This window comes from Nilaparvata lugens, chromosome 3 (assembly GCF_014356525.2).
Source record: "Nilaparvata lugens isolate BPH chromosome 3, ASM1435652v1, whole genome shotgun sequence".
In the NCBI taxonomy this organism is placed as follows: Eukaryota; Metazoa; Arthropoda; class Insecta; order Hemiptera; family Delphacidae; genus Nilaparvata; species Nilaparvata lugens.
Genome location: NC_052506.1, coordinates 79,048,936 through 79,065,894, shown reverse-complemented (window position 1 = coordinate 79,065,894; position 16,959 = coordinate 79,048,936). Strand labels below are relative to the sequence as shown.

The 16,959-nt window shown below is 35.3% G+C and overlaps 1 protein-coding gene across 2 annotated transcripts in view; it reads left to right on the top strand.

Moving 5' to 3' along the window:
• Nucleotides 1-16,959, top strand: part of LOC111046759 (LIM/homeobox protein Lhx3) — a 158,372-nt gene that overhangs the window by 47,424 nt on the left and 93,989 nt on the right. The window lies entirely within an intron of this gene.

Genomic DNA, 16,959 nt, shown 5'->3' with positions numbered 1-16,959 from the left:
TGGAAGAAAGGTCATTAGCATACAAAGTGAAGAGGAGAGGGCCTAAAATTGAACCTTGTGGTACTCCATGCATAACGTTTTTCCAAGTAGACTTTTTGTCACCGACAGATACACATTGCTTCCTACCTAATAGATAGGATTTAAACCAAACTAACGAGTTGTGACTGAAACCAAGAATATCCAACTTATTCAGAAGGACTGTATGATCAACAGTATCAAATGCTTTAGAAAAATCAAATAGGGTGAGGATGGTGCATTTTCTTTGGTCCATAGCTAACCTTATATCATCAGTGACACGAAGCAGAGCTGTTTCAGTTGAATGGAATTTTCTAAAGCCTGATTGAAAGTTATAAAGCTTACTATTGTTGTCTAGAAATTTTACAACTTGAGCATGAATGAGTCTTTCTAGCACTTTGGACAATGCAGGTAAAATACTGATTGGTCTAAAATCCTCAACTTTATTGGGTGATGGAACTTTATTTAGAGGGCGAACCAGAGCAAACTTCCAGTTTCCAGGGAAAATGCCTTCTTCAATTGACTTGTTGAAAATGTATGTAATGGTTGGTAAAACAGCAAATAACATTTTCTTGATAATTTAATAGGAATTTTGTCAACACCCGTAGCATTACTATGAATACGTTGAATTGCTCTGAAAGTGTCTTCTTCTGAGATTGGATGGAAATGAAATTGATCAGTAATTGGTAAATCTAAGTTTGTAACCAGCTCTTCAAGATCATCGATATGATTAGCAATGACAACTTCGTCGCGTTGGTTAGAGTGTGAAACGAAATGGTCATTTATATTGTTCAATGCTAAGTCAATTTGTGGATTCGATTTCTGCTTGCCAAGCCCGAATTCTTTTATTCCCTGCCAAAGTGATTTAGAGTCTTGTCTGTTGTTTGTCATAAACGAATTCAAGTACCTAATCTTTGAGTTCCGTAATTCCTGTTTAACTCTATTTCTAAGGCTCCTATACTCTATCAAACTGTCCAAGTCAAATGTCTTTTTAAATTTTCTATGTGCTTTGTCTCTACGTCCCATCATCTTAAGTATGTCTTCAGTCATCCACGGTACTCGTCGTTTTCTATTAATCCTCCTTGTCACATGAGGTGCATGTTTGTCATACAGAGTCAAAGTCCAATTCTCGAAAGTCTTGACCATGTCATCAACTGAGGGTAATGCTTCAATTTGATGCCATGGAGTCTGAGCCACATCAGTCAGGAAGGCGGCTTCATCAAAGTTTTTGAAGTCTCTATAAGTGATAATTTTCTGTTCTGGCTTGGGTATCTTATGGAAAAGTACACAGTAGATCAAATCATGTCTAGAAATAGCTGGGACTGAGATTTGGCCTGCTTGAACAACCTCATTGGGATCACTAACAATGAGAAGGTCAATGAGTGTGTCTGATTCATTAGTATGATGAGTTGGATCGAGAGGTAAAATAGTCATGTTTAGGCATTGGAAAATTGTAGTCAGTTGAAAGTAGTCAAAGTTCCGATTTGTCATGTTCAAGTCGGTGTTCATATCCCCCATAACTAGTATACGGTTCTAACAAGGCATAAGAGAAAGCAAGGCACTTTCGAAATCTGTGAAATGACCTATTTTTGGTGGGTGATAACAGATACCAACGAGTAATTTATCAGTACTAGATAAGGATAATTCAAGTAGCATAAACTCTGGTCTTGAACAATACTCTTGTTTAGATGTGATTAAAACTTTTGTTTTGATACCATCTTTCACATAAATTGCTACACCCCCACAAGCTTTATTCAATCTATCATTCCGGAAAAGATTATATCCAGGCAAAGCAACAAAGTTTGATGGAATACTAGGCTTCAAAAATGATTAGGAAATTCCGATTATATTGAAGTCCTGAAAACGGAAGATTGCTCTGAGTTCATCAATGTGGCAGCTGAGGGATTGTACGTTAAGGTGAGCAGCCTTGAAAAGTTTTTTGAAAGAGTGGAGCTTATTTGTTAGAAACATACCTGCGTCATTATTACTATTATTGAAATAATCATACCTACTTGAGGGCGAGCGAGCTGACGTGTCAGTGAGAGGCATCATGGAAGCAGCAGACCAATCGTGAACCTACCTCAGAACGACACATGACGGGGGAAATGGGGATAAAACTCAACCTAAATGAAAAAGTCTCTTGATTCGAGTGCATTCAGTATGCCTTGACAGTTCGGCTCACTTCACTATTTAAAGCACTAGTTCAGAAATTCACTAAACACAATAAGATGTAGATGTGTGGAGTTTCGGTGATGAATAATCCTAATGGTGAATAAGATGAAGATTGAGGAAGAGCTGGTAGTGGGAGATCTGGTCCAAGTGGAGATAGAGCGAGTAGGTATCCGGTAGTGGAAGAATCGGGTCCAAGTGGAGGTAGAGCGAGATTCAGATTCAGATTCAGATTCCTTTATTCATGTCAGAGTCCAGCAGATAATCCAATGTGGTGGGCAGTTTGCAGTGGTAGATGCTGATGCGAGCGAGCAGGTGGGGGAGCGAGAGAGAGCCAGGGCGGCGGCAAGAGAGAGCGCGTGCAAGAAGTCACAGGAACCAGGTCTGAGAACAGGAAGAAAACTCCAGCAGAAACACAGCAGAAAAAAGTACAGAAAGTATATGAAAATCATTGAGAGGATAGACAATTAAAAGAGAGTGTACAGACCTACAGAGAGATGGAAAATAAGAACGAGAAATATGAATCAGTAGATTGATTTCAAATTGCAGTTGACGGTTGTTAGAGAGAAGAATGTGAAGAGAGGACTAAGCTGTGTGAGAATACACATAGATTATGTAAGATTATTGTCTAAAAAGGTGGATGAAGAGAGAGATATTAGAAGAAAGTAGTAAATATCCGGTGCATAAAATGAGATAGATAATAAGAAAATGAAATTGGAGGGATGAGAAAAACCGAAGGAAAGAGTGAGGGAGTGAGTAAGAGAGAGCGAAGGGATTGATACAGATAGCATAGAGTACAGTGTTAATGATCTGGTATAGAAATGAAGTAAGCATGTCTATATTATTAAAAATATACAGTATAACTAGTTTTGAGCATGAATTGAGCTAATTTGGAGGGAGGTCTGAATGAGAAGAGGTAGGAAGAGAAGAAATTATAGAAGTTACAGACATGTAATACTGCATATAAGAAAACAGAATAACGGATATATAAATAGAATACGCGAATAGAAGGTTGGAATGTGACTATGGTGAAAATCACAATAGAAGTGTCAATCATAAGTTTACCGTCATTATTACGATGACTGTTATTTCTGTTATTGTTGTCAATTCCACGAAAAGTCAACTTGAATCCTGCTGTAAGTTTACTATACACACTAGTAATATACAGAGAGAGAGTGCTTAAAATAAAAATTGACAAAAGAACTAATATTCAAGTCATATAGAGCATGATTTAATGAAGGCATTCAAAGACGGATTGAAGAGATCGATATCACGAGATACTGTGTTGAAAAGTCTCATGGATCGATTGATGGGTGAGTTATAATCTTGCAACGTTTGAGATCTTGGTATAAAAAACGAAAAATACCTTCCACGAGAAACAGTCGGCACGTAGAAGCCCAATCTTTCAAGGTGAAAAGGATCAGTTTGTTAAGACCATTAACTACTCTATATAAATGTAAGATGGCTTGGAGATTACGTCTGGACTATAATGTTGGAATTTTGAACATGATTCTGAGTTGTGATGTGGGATATGCAAAATAGGGATAGTGGCCAAACTTTTTAAAATACAGGTAGCGAAGGAATTTATTTTGAACTTTTTCAAGAGAATCAGAATATTATTCAGCATGATAGGGATCCCAAATAATTGAGGCATACTCCAATCTACTCCTTACCAACGACTTCTACAGATATATTATAGTATCTAAATTACTGAAGTGTTTGCAAGTTCTAATAACAAAGCCCAACAGTCGATTAGAAACATTTAAAATGTGTTCAATATGAGAGATGGTTGATGGTAACGTCAGCACAGGTAATTTTAATTTTATAAATTAAATTGAATTAATTATGATAAATTATAATTTGTAATTTTCCAGTGGTTTATCCATTGTTATTTGTTGTTTCATTTTATTTTAGAAGCCTCTAGTTTATGACAGCTGTGATGACACAACAATTTAAGTCAACTGTGTATGCGCATGCATATTCTACCGTTAGTGGCCAGCCTTAGAGATTGCCGTACATGTATACATTAAAGAACTTTCAAATTTACATAACCCTACATGATCAACTATCCGTTCGGTTTGAAATCACCCTGTACATTAAGAAAAACTTCAAGTTAATCTAAATACTGTACATGATCACTTTCAAATTTACATAACCCCACATGATCAACTTTCCGTTCAGTTGAAAATCACTCTGTGCATTAAGAAAAACTTCAAATTAATCTACATACCGTACATGATCAAGTATAATGGAACCAATCCATCCCATCAATCAATTTAACTATCGTTGAACAGGAGTGTCGATCACCGTATTAACTATTATTACAAACTGTGACAATAGCCACCTTAATTTGCATTTATAGACTTGTCGGATACAAAAAGGGCCGCTCAAATTTTAGGGTGTCGCCCTTAGCACAGGAAGGGTCATTGCATAAAGTGGTCCGTAAAGGGGTTGAAGTCTACTAAAATGTTCATAAGGCAGAGTACTTTTGCATCTGGTCTAATGGACGGAATTGGTAATAATTCTTATCGTGATGACAAATGTAGATTCAAAGTAATGAATAGAAGTAGTCATACGGCCACAAAAGGGTTTATAAAAGGTTGGAAGGAGAAGGAAAGAGTATGAGAGGGAAGGAAGAGATGTATGGAAAGTCTATGGAATAAGGAAAAACTAAAAAATAATCTAAACAGCGATGTATAAGAATTATTTGGGAAGCTTTTAAAATAATTTAAACCTAATGATTTAGTGACAGTGATAATGTGAATCACAAGACAATTAATAAACGATTATATAAAAACCTTTATAAAACTTTGTGAAAGGTTATAAAGATATATGACTATAAGATATTTCGGTACAGTTTTGAGCCACTCAAATCTCCAGAAGTTTTCTAAAAGTAATCTTGAAAGAGTATTACAGTCCGGTTACTTAACTGATTTCGTGGGCACTTCGTGAAGATGGAAACAAACCCAAATATTCTGATTCTAGGGTAACTCAGGATATCCGAACCACTTAATGCGCATTTGGGTGTCGCAACTGGGCCCCGTAATGCCCACGAGACCTTGTTTTTGAGCCATTAGAAGCCGGATTGTAGGACGTTTGATGTTTTGATTGAATATCGATGAGAGTTCTTAGACTTGAAAAAAATTTGGCGAGTAGAAAATCAAAAAAAAAAAAATATAAGTCATCAGATCTTGATGAATTTTCATGAAAAATTCTTGATTTGGCGAGTAGAAAATCAAAAGAACAAAAAAAATTCATCAGATCTTAATGAATAATTGAATATCTATCTGTTTTTAGTCTAATATTCTAGTTACTTGAAAAACTGCTTGAAACTTGAAACAAAACTTGTCTCCTACAATCAAAGGTCTCAAGGATTCTGGAAGTTATCCGTTGCCAAAGTTATCTACAAACTGTATTTATAAGTGATACAGCAAATGTATTAAAACAGAATTTCACATCTTTATAAATGGCTTGAAATAGTATTGAAGAAGCCAATCAAAATAAATAATAATACAAGCTATGAATGAACAACTGTATAAACAAAAAATAATGTAATAGCAAACTCGAGGAGTCAGAGAGATCAATGGGGAGTTACATTAGATAAGAGTTCTGTATTTATGTATGTTGGAATATTTACTGGCTTATATTAAATGGCAGAATTGCAAATTATTCAACGAATTTCACAAAGTAAGAGAAATTGATCAATGAGAATAAAGATTGAATGAAATATGAAAAAGATAATATAATATTGTGATGTAACTTCATAGATTGACGGTTTTTCAACAAATAACTATCGATTCTCTGAAAAAATATCAAAATAATATTCTTTCCAATAACACACGACCGGGGCAGAGGGATATGAGTTTCATAACTGAGATAATATTATTGATTAATAATATTCAATAAGCTAGATAGTATTAATTGAATTCTTTCCCAATTTTCCATCATTATAGAATCGAATTTCTTTGAAAACATCAATTAGTAATAAAACATTTACTCGTTGAAACATAGTAAACGATACATGCTGAGCTGCCATTTTAATTTGAATCGATTTGACAGCATCGTAACCCAATCACAGATTAGCAGCACAGAATCGACACGCCTCCAAACTTGTCGCGCCTTCCTATTGGTCGAAATGGATCAGGCTACTCTCAAGCTATTTCCTTTTAGAAACGAATCATATTCTATCAAAGAAAACTTCATTCAAACAAAAATTATCCAACTTCAAACTGTATTCAAGTGAAATTTTAATTTAAAAAAAAGAATATTTTTTCTCTCACACATTATTTGAGTACTAAAAGGTAACTCGCGCTCTGCAAAGGTCTAATGAAACCTTGACAAACTGAAAACCTGACCTCCTGAAATCTCAAAGAATTAAATATGGGCTATAGCCACCCACGGTAAATTGATAATCTATACACAAAATTTCAATTTAATCAGTCTAGTAGTTCAGACGTGATGATGCGTCATTCATGAATTTCCTATCCCGTACGTGTATAAGCTGATTATTTCCTTTTTATATTATAGAAATTTTTGTACAGCATAAGGATTTTCGGAAAGGCACAACAGCAAACACGAAGGGCTAGGGAAATGCTGCAAGTCTAAAGCACGAAGAGGAAGAAAAATAGTATGATTGTATAAAGAAGAAAAATAATAGAAAACCGTATAAAGGACAAACAAGAAAAAATAACTGAAAATGAATGAATAATTATTATTGTTCGAAAATGCAAACCAAATGCTGTAAATTACCCCGATGACTTCTGGGTGTTTTTCAGCATTTAATTTGGATTTTCGTTTAATAATAATCATTAATTCAATGACATTTAAATGATTGCAATATCTCAGTAATTTCCATGAATAAAGAAATCATACCATGGATGCAAAGTATTGAGTGGAGAAAAAGTTTTCAATTTTTCCCTACTCTCTATTTCTTTTTCTTGCCCATTTTTAAGCTCTTTATTTCTCTCCGCTATGCTTAATTCTCCATCTTCATTTTCTCCTACTCCTCGTCCCTTTTTAACCTCCTTCTCCCACATAATGTAAAGGGAAGTACAAAAAGGATAGAATGAGAGGAACAACGAAAAGAAGGAAATGAAGAATTCTAAAGAGTGGGTGGGTAGTTGGAACCACCGATAGAGTCGATCCGTGGACCCTATGGTTACGATTTTCCAATCTGACTAATGCCCACGCACTAATCTTCCTCCCGTTCTCACTCCCTCTTCCTCTATCCAACCCTCTCTCTCTTCCCATTCTCCTTCATGCAATGCCAGATGTCCATGTGAAGTCACGACACAATACTCATTCATGCACGGTAGCATCTACAGGGTGTATTTCGTACATAAATGCATATATATACTACGATATAATAAATATGTCTGGAGAGTGGGGTTTCTTGTAGGCACCGTATCATGCTATAAGTTAGTAGGTTGGTGGTTGTCCCCCTTCCATTTTAAATGTTAGTTGTACGGAGTGAGTTATTTTCTTTCACCGCTGTAAAATTTATATTTACGACTGTCCATTTAGCGTAATGCCAACCTGGTATTATTCATTTTTGTTTCCCTTTCATCATCTGTTTCTCTTTCTCTCTTCAACCCTTTAAGGGTTGTGTGGGAGAGAGGACCTGAGGTCCTAGCTCCGCCCTTGATAAAGGCATATAGGTAATCAATCAATCAATCTCTCTTTCTCCCTCCCTCTCTCTCTCTCTCTCACACACTCTCTCTATCTCTCTATCTCTCTCCGGTCGTGTGTTGATGGGAAGGATATCATTTATATCCTTCTTAGAGAATCGACAATTATTTGTTGAAACACCGCCGATTTATGAAGTTACATCACAATATTATATTATCATTATTCTAATTGCATTCAATCTTTATTCTCATTGACTAATTTCTCATACTTTAAAAAATTCGTTGAATAGCTAGCATAACCGTCATATTTAATGTAAATTAGTGTATAGGCCAGTAGATATTGTAACATTCATAGATAAAGAAATCTAATCTAATCTAAAGGAAACCCAATGCAAATCCAAAGCAATGAATGCAATGCAATCGGGTTCCTCTATATTCATAATTCTACCTCTATATTCTACATCCTTACCCCTCACCTAGCCTTAATATCCTCCCACTTGTACCTTTCATATTTTCCACTTCCCTGTGAATTCTGCAGATTTAATTCATTCATATCACCCATCATTTTCATTCTCAGCATGAATTTTCGAAATATGTTTTATTATGTACTGTTATTGTAATTAATTTTTTATCATAGAAGTGTTATTATTTCGTTTATTATTACCAACAGTGTTTGCCATAGGTCTTGTCAGACCCGACAATGTAAGATCTATTAAATAATATCAAATATCTCCCACAACCCTTTAAGGGTTGTGTGGCAGAGAGAACCTGGAGTCCAAGCTCCACCCTTGATAAAGGCATATTATCAATCAATCTCTATTTCTCACTCTCTCTCTCTCTCTCTCTCTCTCTCTCAATCAATCGATCAAATCAAATCTCTCTCTCTCTCTCTCTCTCTCTCTCTCTCTTCGAATTGAATTCAAAGTAAAGTCAATATGAATACTTTCATGAAATTATGAATTTTCGCTAAGAACACTTGAAAAAATCGCATAAATTGCTTTCGTTATGACAATTTTCCTTTTGATTCTAATTATGTTGTTCTGGCCAGATAACTCGAATTGTAGCGCCAGTGTTTGTGTTTGCGCCGGCGCAGACCGTCCTGCTTGCTTGGCATTGTGGATGTTTTTTGTAAGTCGTCTCTGTCTTGTTTCGTCGGCCCGTTCTTTTGCAAGAACAAATTTGTGTTTGTCTGTCATGTAATTTTCGTTCGGAAATTTCTTGTAAATTGTTTGAGTGTCGTGTGTGTGAATTATGAATATAACAGCGTAAATAGTATTGAATTGAATTAATTTGAATCGGATTTGTATTTATAAAGAATCCAGTTTGAGCTTTGTTCGAAACACAGTGTATGACCTGCAAGTTGAACGCAGAATCAACGAGAAGGCAGCCCGTAAGCAATAACCTGTCTATTCCCAGATTTCGTCCCACCCTCAACTTGACCAAAACACCCAATAAAGGCTTCGAAGGGCAAGTAGTCAAGATTGAAATAAATTTGGTGAGTTTTTGCTCTTTTTTATTGTTCATTAATGCAGAGTTTAACTGTACAAATAACCTGGCTCAAATTGAAGATTAAATTTTGCCCCTTGTTTGTATTTGATTATTTGAATTGTAAATTACAGTCCTCTGGTAGCTCTAGCCTGAGCTTTGTTCAGAACAATGTTGTTTTAGAAGTAGACTACTTATGCTACTATGCAATTGTGTTGGGTGGTAGAGGGAACCAAATGGTTTCAATCCTGCCAGGAGAAAAATAAATCAATCTCTCTCTGTACGCCCATATATGAAAAATTACTAGGGAAGAGTGAAGTATAAAAGTAAAATAAGTATAATATTATGCTATAGTAGAAAGTAGAAACAAACAACAACTTGGTAATGTCAGCTGGTAGCAATAACTGTGAACAGATATGACAGAAAATACAAAAGACAATAATATTATTTGTTTAAAGAGAGAGAGCTATATTATTAGTCAGAGAGAGATTCAGACTAGAGCAGTCAGCTGTTAGATATATGACAACAAAGACAAAAACAAGAATATTTGTTTGGTCTCCCTATGATATGACTAACACATCGCAGCGGTGTGTGTTGAAGTTTTCAATTAAATTTCATGGATGCCAGCTCCCCGTGGAGTCACTTCAGGGGGGTGAGAGGGACGGAGCTCCCCCGGGAGGCGCCCCCTGGGGACCCACGGCTCAAGTGGCATTTTGTTAAATTAACTCATTGCCATATTTACAAACACACGGCTCTCCTCTCTGTGTTTACACTGCGCCCTTTTTATGGACCATAAATTCCGGAGGGCTCTCACTTCCTCCTCCTCCTCCTCCTCCTCCTCCTCCTCCTCCTCCTCCTCCTACTCCTCCTCCACCTCCCACTCATTGATTTTCGGCCTGAATTATTGATGACGTCGACAAAAAAGGCCCTCGACACCCGTCTACGCAATCTCGCCAACATTGTCAATTCAATTCAAAGATTTATTTTTCTCGGTGATGACTAATTTTTGCGGATGAGCAGCCTACTGTCTTATTCACTTCAAAATGTGAGTATTGGGTGGAAAGCATTTCTCATTCATTGTAATTGACCGAACGTAGTGAGGTCTATGTTTTCACTCGGAATTTCTTTTGTCTGTCTGTATATATGTAACGCAATCACGGCCAAACGCGTTGATAGAATTCTGTGAGATTTGGCAGAAATATTCCTTTTTAACTGCGCGTCTACACAGGTTTTTTTGAAATTTTGCATTTTAAGGATAATATGAAAAGAGAAGGAATTCCTCCATACTCCGATATCACTATATATATAATTTACTCTGGAGATAGGATTAATCAGGCCATAAAATTATTCATAATCAATCAGCTGACAAATGATTACACAGATGTATGGAGAAGCCAATCTATTTCTGTATTTCTATAAGGTCTATGATTTTAATCAAATACCTTAAAGAGGTATGCATCTTTAAGATCTTTGGTTTCAATATTTTGTTTTGCAGTCATGGTATTATTATGCCTGCCAATCAGTATCAATATTCTCACATTTGAAAAAACTAATTCAATGGGTGATTAAAAATAATCAAATGAACTAAATAATGATGAAAAAATTATAATATTTTTGATTGTGAAAAAATTAATTTTCATCAGATGGAAAGATTATCACGGATGAATCATATCATATGGAAAACAAATTCAAACGTGAACTGAGTTTGTTAACATTTAAAACAGGTTGTCACCTGTTTTGCAACTTAGAGTCGCTTCTCGCATACACTTCGCCATGGCTCATTATCTCTCCAGTTATACTCTCGCAAACCTCTGCATTCCATCTCTTCTAGAACATTATATTAGTACTATAGTAATTTCCTTAATAATTATTGACCGAGCGAAGTGAGGTCTAAGATTCAAGTCGACGGTTTGGCATTTCTCTTAATGTTTAAATGTTTTTATGTTGCGCATTTACGGCGAAACGCGGTAATAGATTTTCATGAAATTTGACAGGTATGTTCCCTTTTAAATTGCGCGTCGACGTATATACAAGGTTTTTGAAAATTTTGCATTTCAAGGATAATATAAAAGGAAAAAGGAGCCTCCTTCATACGCCAATATTACTGTAAAAATCAGACTATAGAATTATTATTCCTCATAAATCAGCTGTCTAGTGGACTATAATATTACCCGTTCAAAAACATCGAACATCTTGAAAATGTATCTTTCCTTTAACGTTAGTAGACAGTTGACTATAATACTACCCGTTCAAAAACATCGAATATCTTGGAAATTGTATCTTTCCATCAACGTTGTAGACAGTTGCAGCCAGACCTGATAACAGCGCTCACACTCACATTCCGGGACGACACGTCACGGTACGATAGGACAGAAAGCTCTATGTTTATCTAGGACTTTTTCTAGACATTTTTAATTGATAAATTATTTATTAATCTTTGAGAAAACAAAACAACAGGTCAATGTAACTTACTGAGCGCGAGGTCTACTGTTCACTAGTACTAATGCCACTTGAAGTCCAAAGTTATAGACCTACTGGAATAAGAGATGTAGGGAGGCCGAGAAAGAGATGGGTACCGTAGCAGGTTAATCAATAAACCTAATCCCTGTAGTGAAGATGATGAATAATTTCTAATTTTCTTCACTAATATCGCTTTAGCAGGGTGGCCACTAACGACAGGACAAGTGTGTTGAACATGTGTGCACACACATGCTCGTCATACATTACTGTGTCATCAGACCGAAAGGCTTCAAATATCATTTTTTGAGATTAGGTTTTTGTATCTTCAAATTTTATGTTGCATATTTTTTATTCGCTGCACTATTTTGAGGACGAATTGTTTTTGTATCATCATAATTTGTAATTATATTATCCTATACTATTGAATGAGCAGTTTCTGTTTATATGTTGAGATATTTATATGTTTATATATCTGTATGTGACCAGATCTCGAAAACGGCTCTAACGATTTTCACGAAATTTGGTACAAAGTAGGTTTATGATATGAAAATTCGATTGCACTAGGTCTCAACTCTGAGATAACTCACTGAAGGACATTAAAAGGATAAATACGTCCTTGGAAAAACAGCTGGAAATTTTGTCGTCTGTCGATACCGCAATGGAAGTGATTGGATGAGCGAGTGCATTGTGTTGGTCATTCTTCAGCTGAGCTCACTTGCAGAATAATCCTCCAAGAAAAACTTATTTTTGTTTATTTATTTTCTTTTTAGAAAACATGTTTACTTCAGAAAGTCGAAAATATCAACTAGATGCTGTTAGTGTAGAATAGTACATAGTGTATTAACAAATATTGTAGCAAACATAGTATATCATTCTAAATCGAATTCATAGTATATCTATTTGTAATTGATGATGTGTTTGCTTTTTGAAGTGTGAATAAATTGTTATTTTGATGAGTGATATTAGCTTAATCTAGATTTTGATTTGGACTGTAGTATAAATTTGAAAAGGGACAGTTTTGGGCATAAGCCTGTTGTGCCTCCTCTTACAACTGGAAAAATAATTGTACGACTGAGAAAATGAATAAATAAATATAAACTATAAATTCAATCCTCCGTTACAAATTTTCCATGCTTTCAGTTTTCTACACTCCAGAGCGAAGCTCGGTCCCCCGATATTAATCATAATTTGTAATTATATTATTTTTAATGTAATTGGTTGCTTATTTTATGTTAGAAGCTGCTGTTGAACAGCTGTTCTACGTTCAAAGCCTTCCCCGTATATTACGTCGTTTTCGTTTGAAGACATGTTTATTCACACATGCTCGACACTCTTGTCCTGTCTTTAGTGACAGCCATTAGTGTGTGCAGAGAGAAAAGAATACTAATATAGTAGACTATTATTATCAGTAATAGTTTATCTCTGGAGTGTGCAAATGATAAAATACTGTATCACCCTCTCCTCTTTCCTTCTTGAATAGAGAAGAAAATAAATTTTCAATGCACAGCCCTAATGTGGGACTACAAAAGCCGACCCCTTCACCCTAAAGAAATATAAAATTTGAAAAAAAAACGCTAGCAATACCTTATTTGAATTCAATATTCCAATCTACATCCGATATAGTCCCCTGTAACTATAGAAACTGACCTCTCCACCCTAATAGTTCTGTGAACAGTAGATCTCATGCAGTTTTCTCATCCACAAGTATCTGATGTCACCAATTCTAGTTGATTCAGTTGAATCCCAATTCACAGTTGAATCATAATTTACTCTTAAAAACTGTTATTTGTTTTCTCCGAGATCAAAAACGCTCTTATGTTAATAAACTCAGTTCACGTTTGAATTTGTATTATCCCATATTATAATGATTTATCCAGTTTCGTGATTATCTTTCCATCTGATAAAAATATTTCTCAATCTTTAAAATTAATTATTTTCAATTAAAAATATTATAATTTCTTCAGCATTATTCAGCTCATTTAATCATTTTTATTTTATTTTCAATCATCTATCAAATTTGTTTTTCAAAAGTGAGAATATTGATGGGCACGCATCTTGAAAAATATTGAAACCCTACCTCATAGAAATAGACACGGCTAGACATCTGTGTAATGCATGCAATGAATAAATCTATTGGCGTATGAAGGAGGCTCCTTTTTCCTTTTATATTATCCTTGCAATGCAAAATTTCCAAAAATCTTGTGTATACATCGACGTGCAGTTGAAGAAGGAAATTCCTGCCAATAATTATCGAATTCTATCAAAGCGTTTGACCGTAATCGCGTTACATACAGATAGACTAGTAGTTCTGTGAACAGTAGACCTCACGCAGTAACCTCATACACAAGTACCTGATTGAAACTATAGACCTTATGGAAATACAGCAATAGACTGGCTTCTCCACACAACTGTGTGTTTATACACTTGTCAGCTGATTTATAATGAGTAATTCAATAGTCTGATTTTTACTCTGATATTGGCGTATGAAGGAGGCTCCTTTTTCCGTTTATATTATCCTTGAAATGCAAAATTTCCAAAAACCTTGTATATACGTCGACGCGCTATTAAAAAAGGAACATACCTGTCAAATTTCATGAAAATCTATTGCCGCGTTTCGCCGTAAATGCGCAACATATAAACATATAAACATTCAAACATTTAAACATTAAGAGAAATGCCAAACCGTCAACTTGAATCTTAGACCTCACTTCGCTCGGTCAATAAACATAAACATTCAAACATTAAGAGAAATGCCAAACCTTCGACTTGAATCTTAGACCTCACTTCGCTCGGTCAACAAAAGCAAATCGAGTTGAAACATAAACCTCACTAGGTTCGGTCGAAAAAAGGAAATTTGAAAAAACTCAAGAAATTCAATATTTACTTCGAATTTCAATTATGATCTCCAGAATATGTGGAGGTTCAATACAGACAAACAAAAACAGTTAACCAAGAAATCTATACAATACTGGTTGAGTATATCTATACAACCCTTCAACCCTGAAAGGGATAGAACAATTGAAAAAACGCAAGAAATACCCTATTCCAATTCAATATTCACTTCGAATTTCAATTATGATCTCCAGAATATGTGAGGGTTCAATACAGACAAAAAAAAATTTTGACCAAGAATAGTCTATTCCTACTCACATACCAACCTTACCACACACTGCCCCCCCCCCCAAACTTAACCAAAATCTATTTCCCAAAGGTGAAGTTGGAAAAACAGCGAAAACCGCTGAAAATAGACTGTGGAGAGAGCTTGACTTCTTGACTTCATGTTTTCCAACCATGCGTACAGAAATTGAACGCAAACTCCCCACTTCTTTGCCGCTTGTTTTTTCTCTTCTCACACACTCACTCTCTCTCTCTTTTCTCACTCACTCTCTCTCCCTCATCCGCCCCACTATTTGCTATTCAATATTTGAAGCTGTTGAGCCCGGACCAGTATGTACATACAAACTATGCTGCGGGGCCTGGACTGGCTTCCCTCATGAATTTCATGCGCTTTTTCATTTTTCTCATCCCTTTCTTCATGTTTTCTATTCCTTACTCCCCTAAAAGCGATCTCTCTTTTACAAGTTACCGTATTTATTTGATTCCTTTCTTCATATTCTCTATTCCTTATTTCTCTTATTCTGATATCTCTCTATCTCTCTCTTTCTATCTATCTCTTTTTTACAATATTTCCATTTATAATTATAGTTTAATTAATGAAATTAACGTTTTGGTAGAGAGTTAGTGGGAATGATATTTTTAATATTCTTTCCAAAGAATGGACATTGATATGTCCAAAGCTCTGCCAATTTATGTAGATGCATTACAATATTATCTTGTATAGTTATTCCAAATTGATTTTTTATATCATTGTACAGTTCAATAATTATCTCTTAGTTTATGCTATGTAAATTCATCTAAAACTTTGCTGTATTGTAAGCTATTGTATGAGTGTATAAGCCAGTATATATTGTAATCTACATAAATAAAGTACTCAATCAATCAATCTCTGGCTCCACTTGGTAGAGAGTTACTGGAAAGGATATCTTAATATTCTTTCCAAAGAATGGACATTGATATGTCCAAAGCTCCAAGAGTTTATGTAGATGCATTACAATATTATCTTATATAGTTATCCCAAATTGATTTTTTTTCATATCATTGTACAGTTCAATAATTATTTTCTTAGTTTACGTTATGTAAATTCATCTAAAACTCTGCTGTATTGTAAGCTATTGTATATAAGTGTATAAGCCAGTATAATTGTTGTAATCTACATGAATAAAGTACTCAATCAATCAATCAATCAATCTCTCTCTCTCTGGCTCCCCTCATAAATTTCATACAATTTTCCATTTTTCTTCGTGTATTCGTCTTATTGAGTAAAGTATTCTTCGTGGAAAAAATAAATGCAAAACCGATTTTATCAGAATAATTATTATTAAACGAAAATCCCAATTAAATGCTGTAAATCACCCCGAAGACTTCTGCTACTGCAAATTTTGACAACAGCGTAAACAGCTAGATGGAAATTCGATGAGAGCTCTACTACTGTATACAAAAATTATTTGTTCCCTGGCTGACAAATATTTAAATTTTGTATAGTAGCGCTCATCAAGTTTCAATCTAGCAGTTTACCCTGTTGTCAATATATGCAGTAGAAGAATTCTTCGGGGTGATTTACAGCATTTAAATGGGATTTTCGTTGAATAATAATTATTCATTGATTAGCATTTGAAAAAATGCAACTTCCAATTTATTTCCATCTGTAGATTTTATCAGATGCAAAAAATGGTAAATATTATTATAAATCGAAGATTTACATAGCCATTCTGCAACTTCCCATGCACATGTTTCTCTCTTTTTTGCACTGGACTTTATCTCCACTCTTTTTCTTTCTTCCTCCTACTCCACCACTTCCACCACCTCTTCCTCCTTCTACTCCTCCTCCTCCTTCTTCTCAACTTCCTCCACCTCCTCCTTCTACTGCTCCTCCTCCTCCACCACTTTCACCTCCTCCTACTCCTCCTCAACCTACTCATTCTCCTCGCCTCTTCCAGTCACTCCTGCTTTCCACTCTCAATTCTTACTCCCCTCTTTGATTTGCTCAGGCTACACCCCATGTAAAAACTCCTAAGAATATTAATATTATTAAACCAACACACCGCTGGATTGAACAATTCCCTTGGTCGATTTTTTTTGCAGG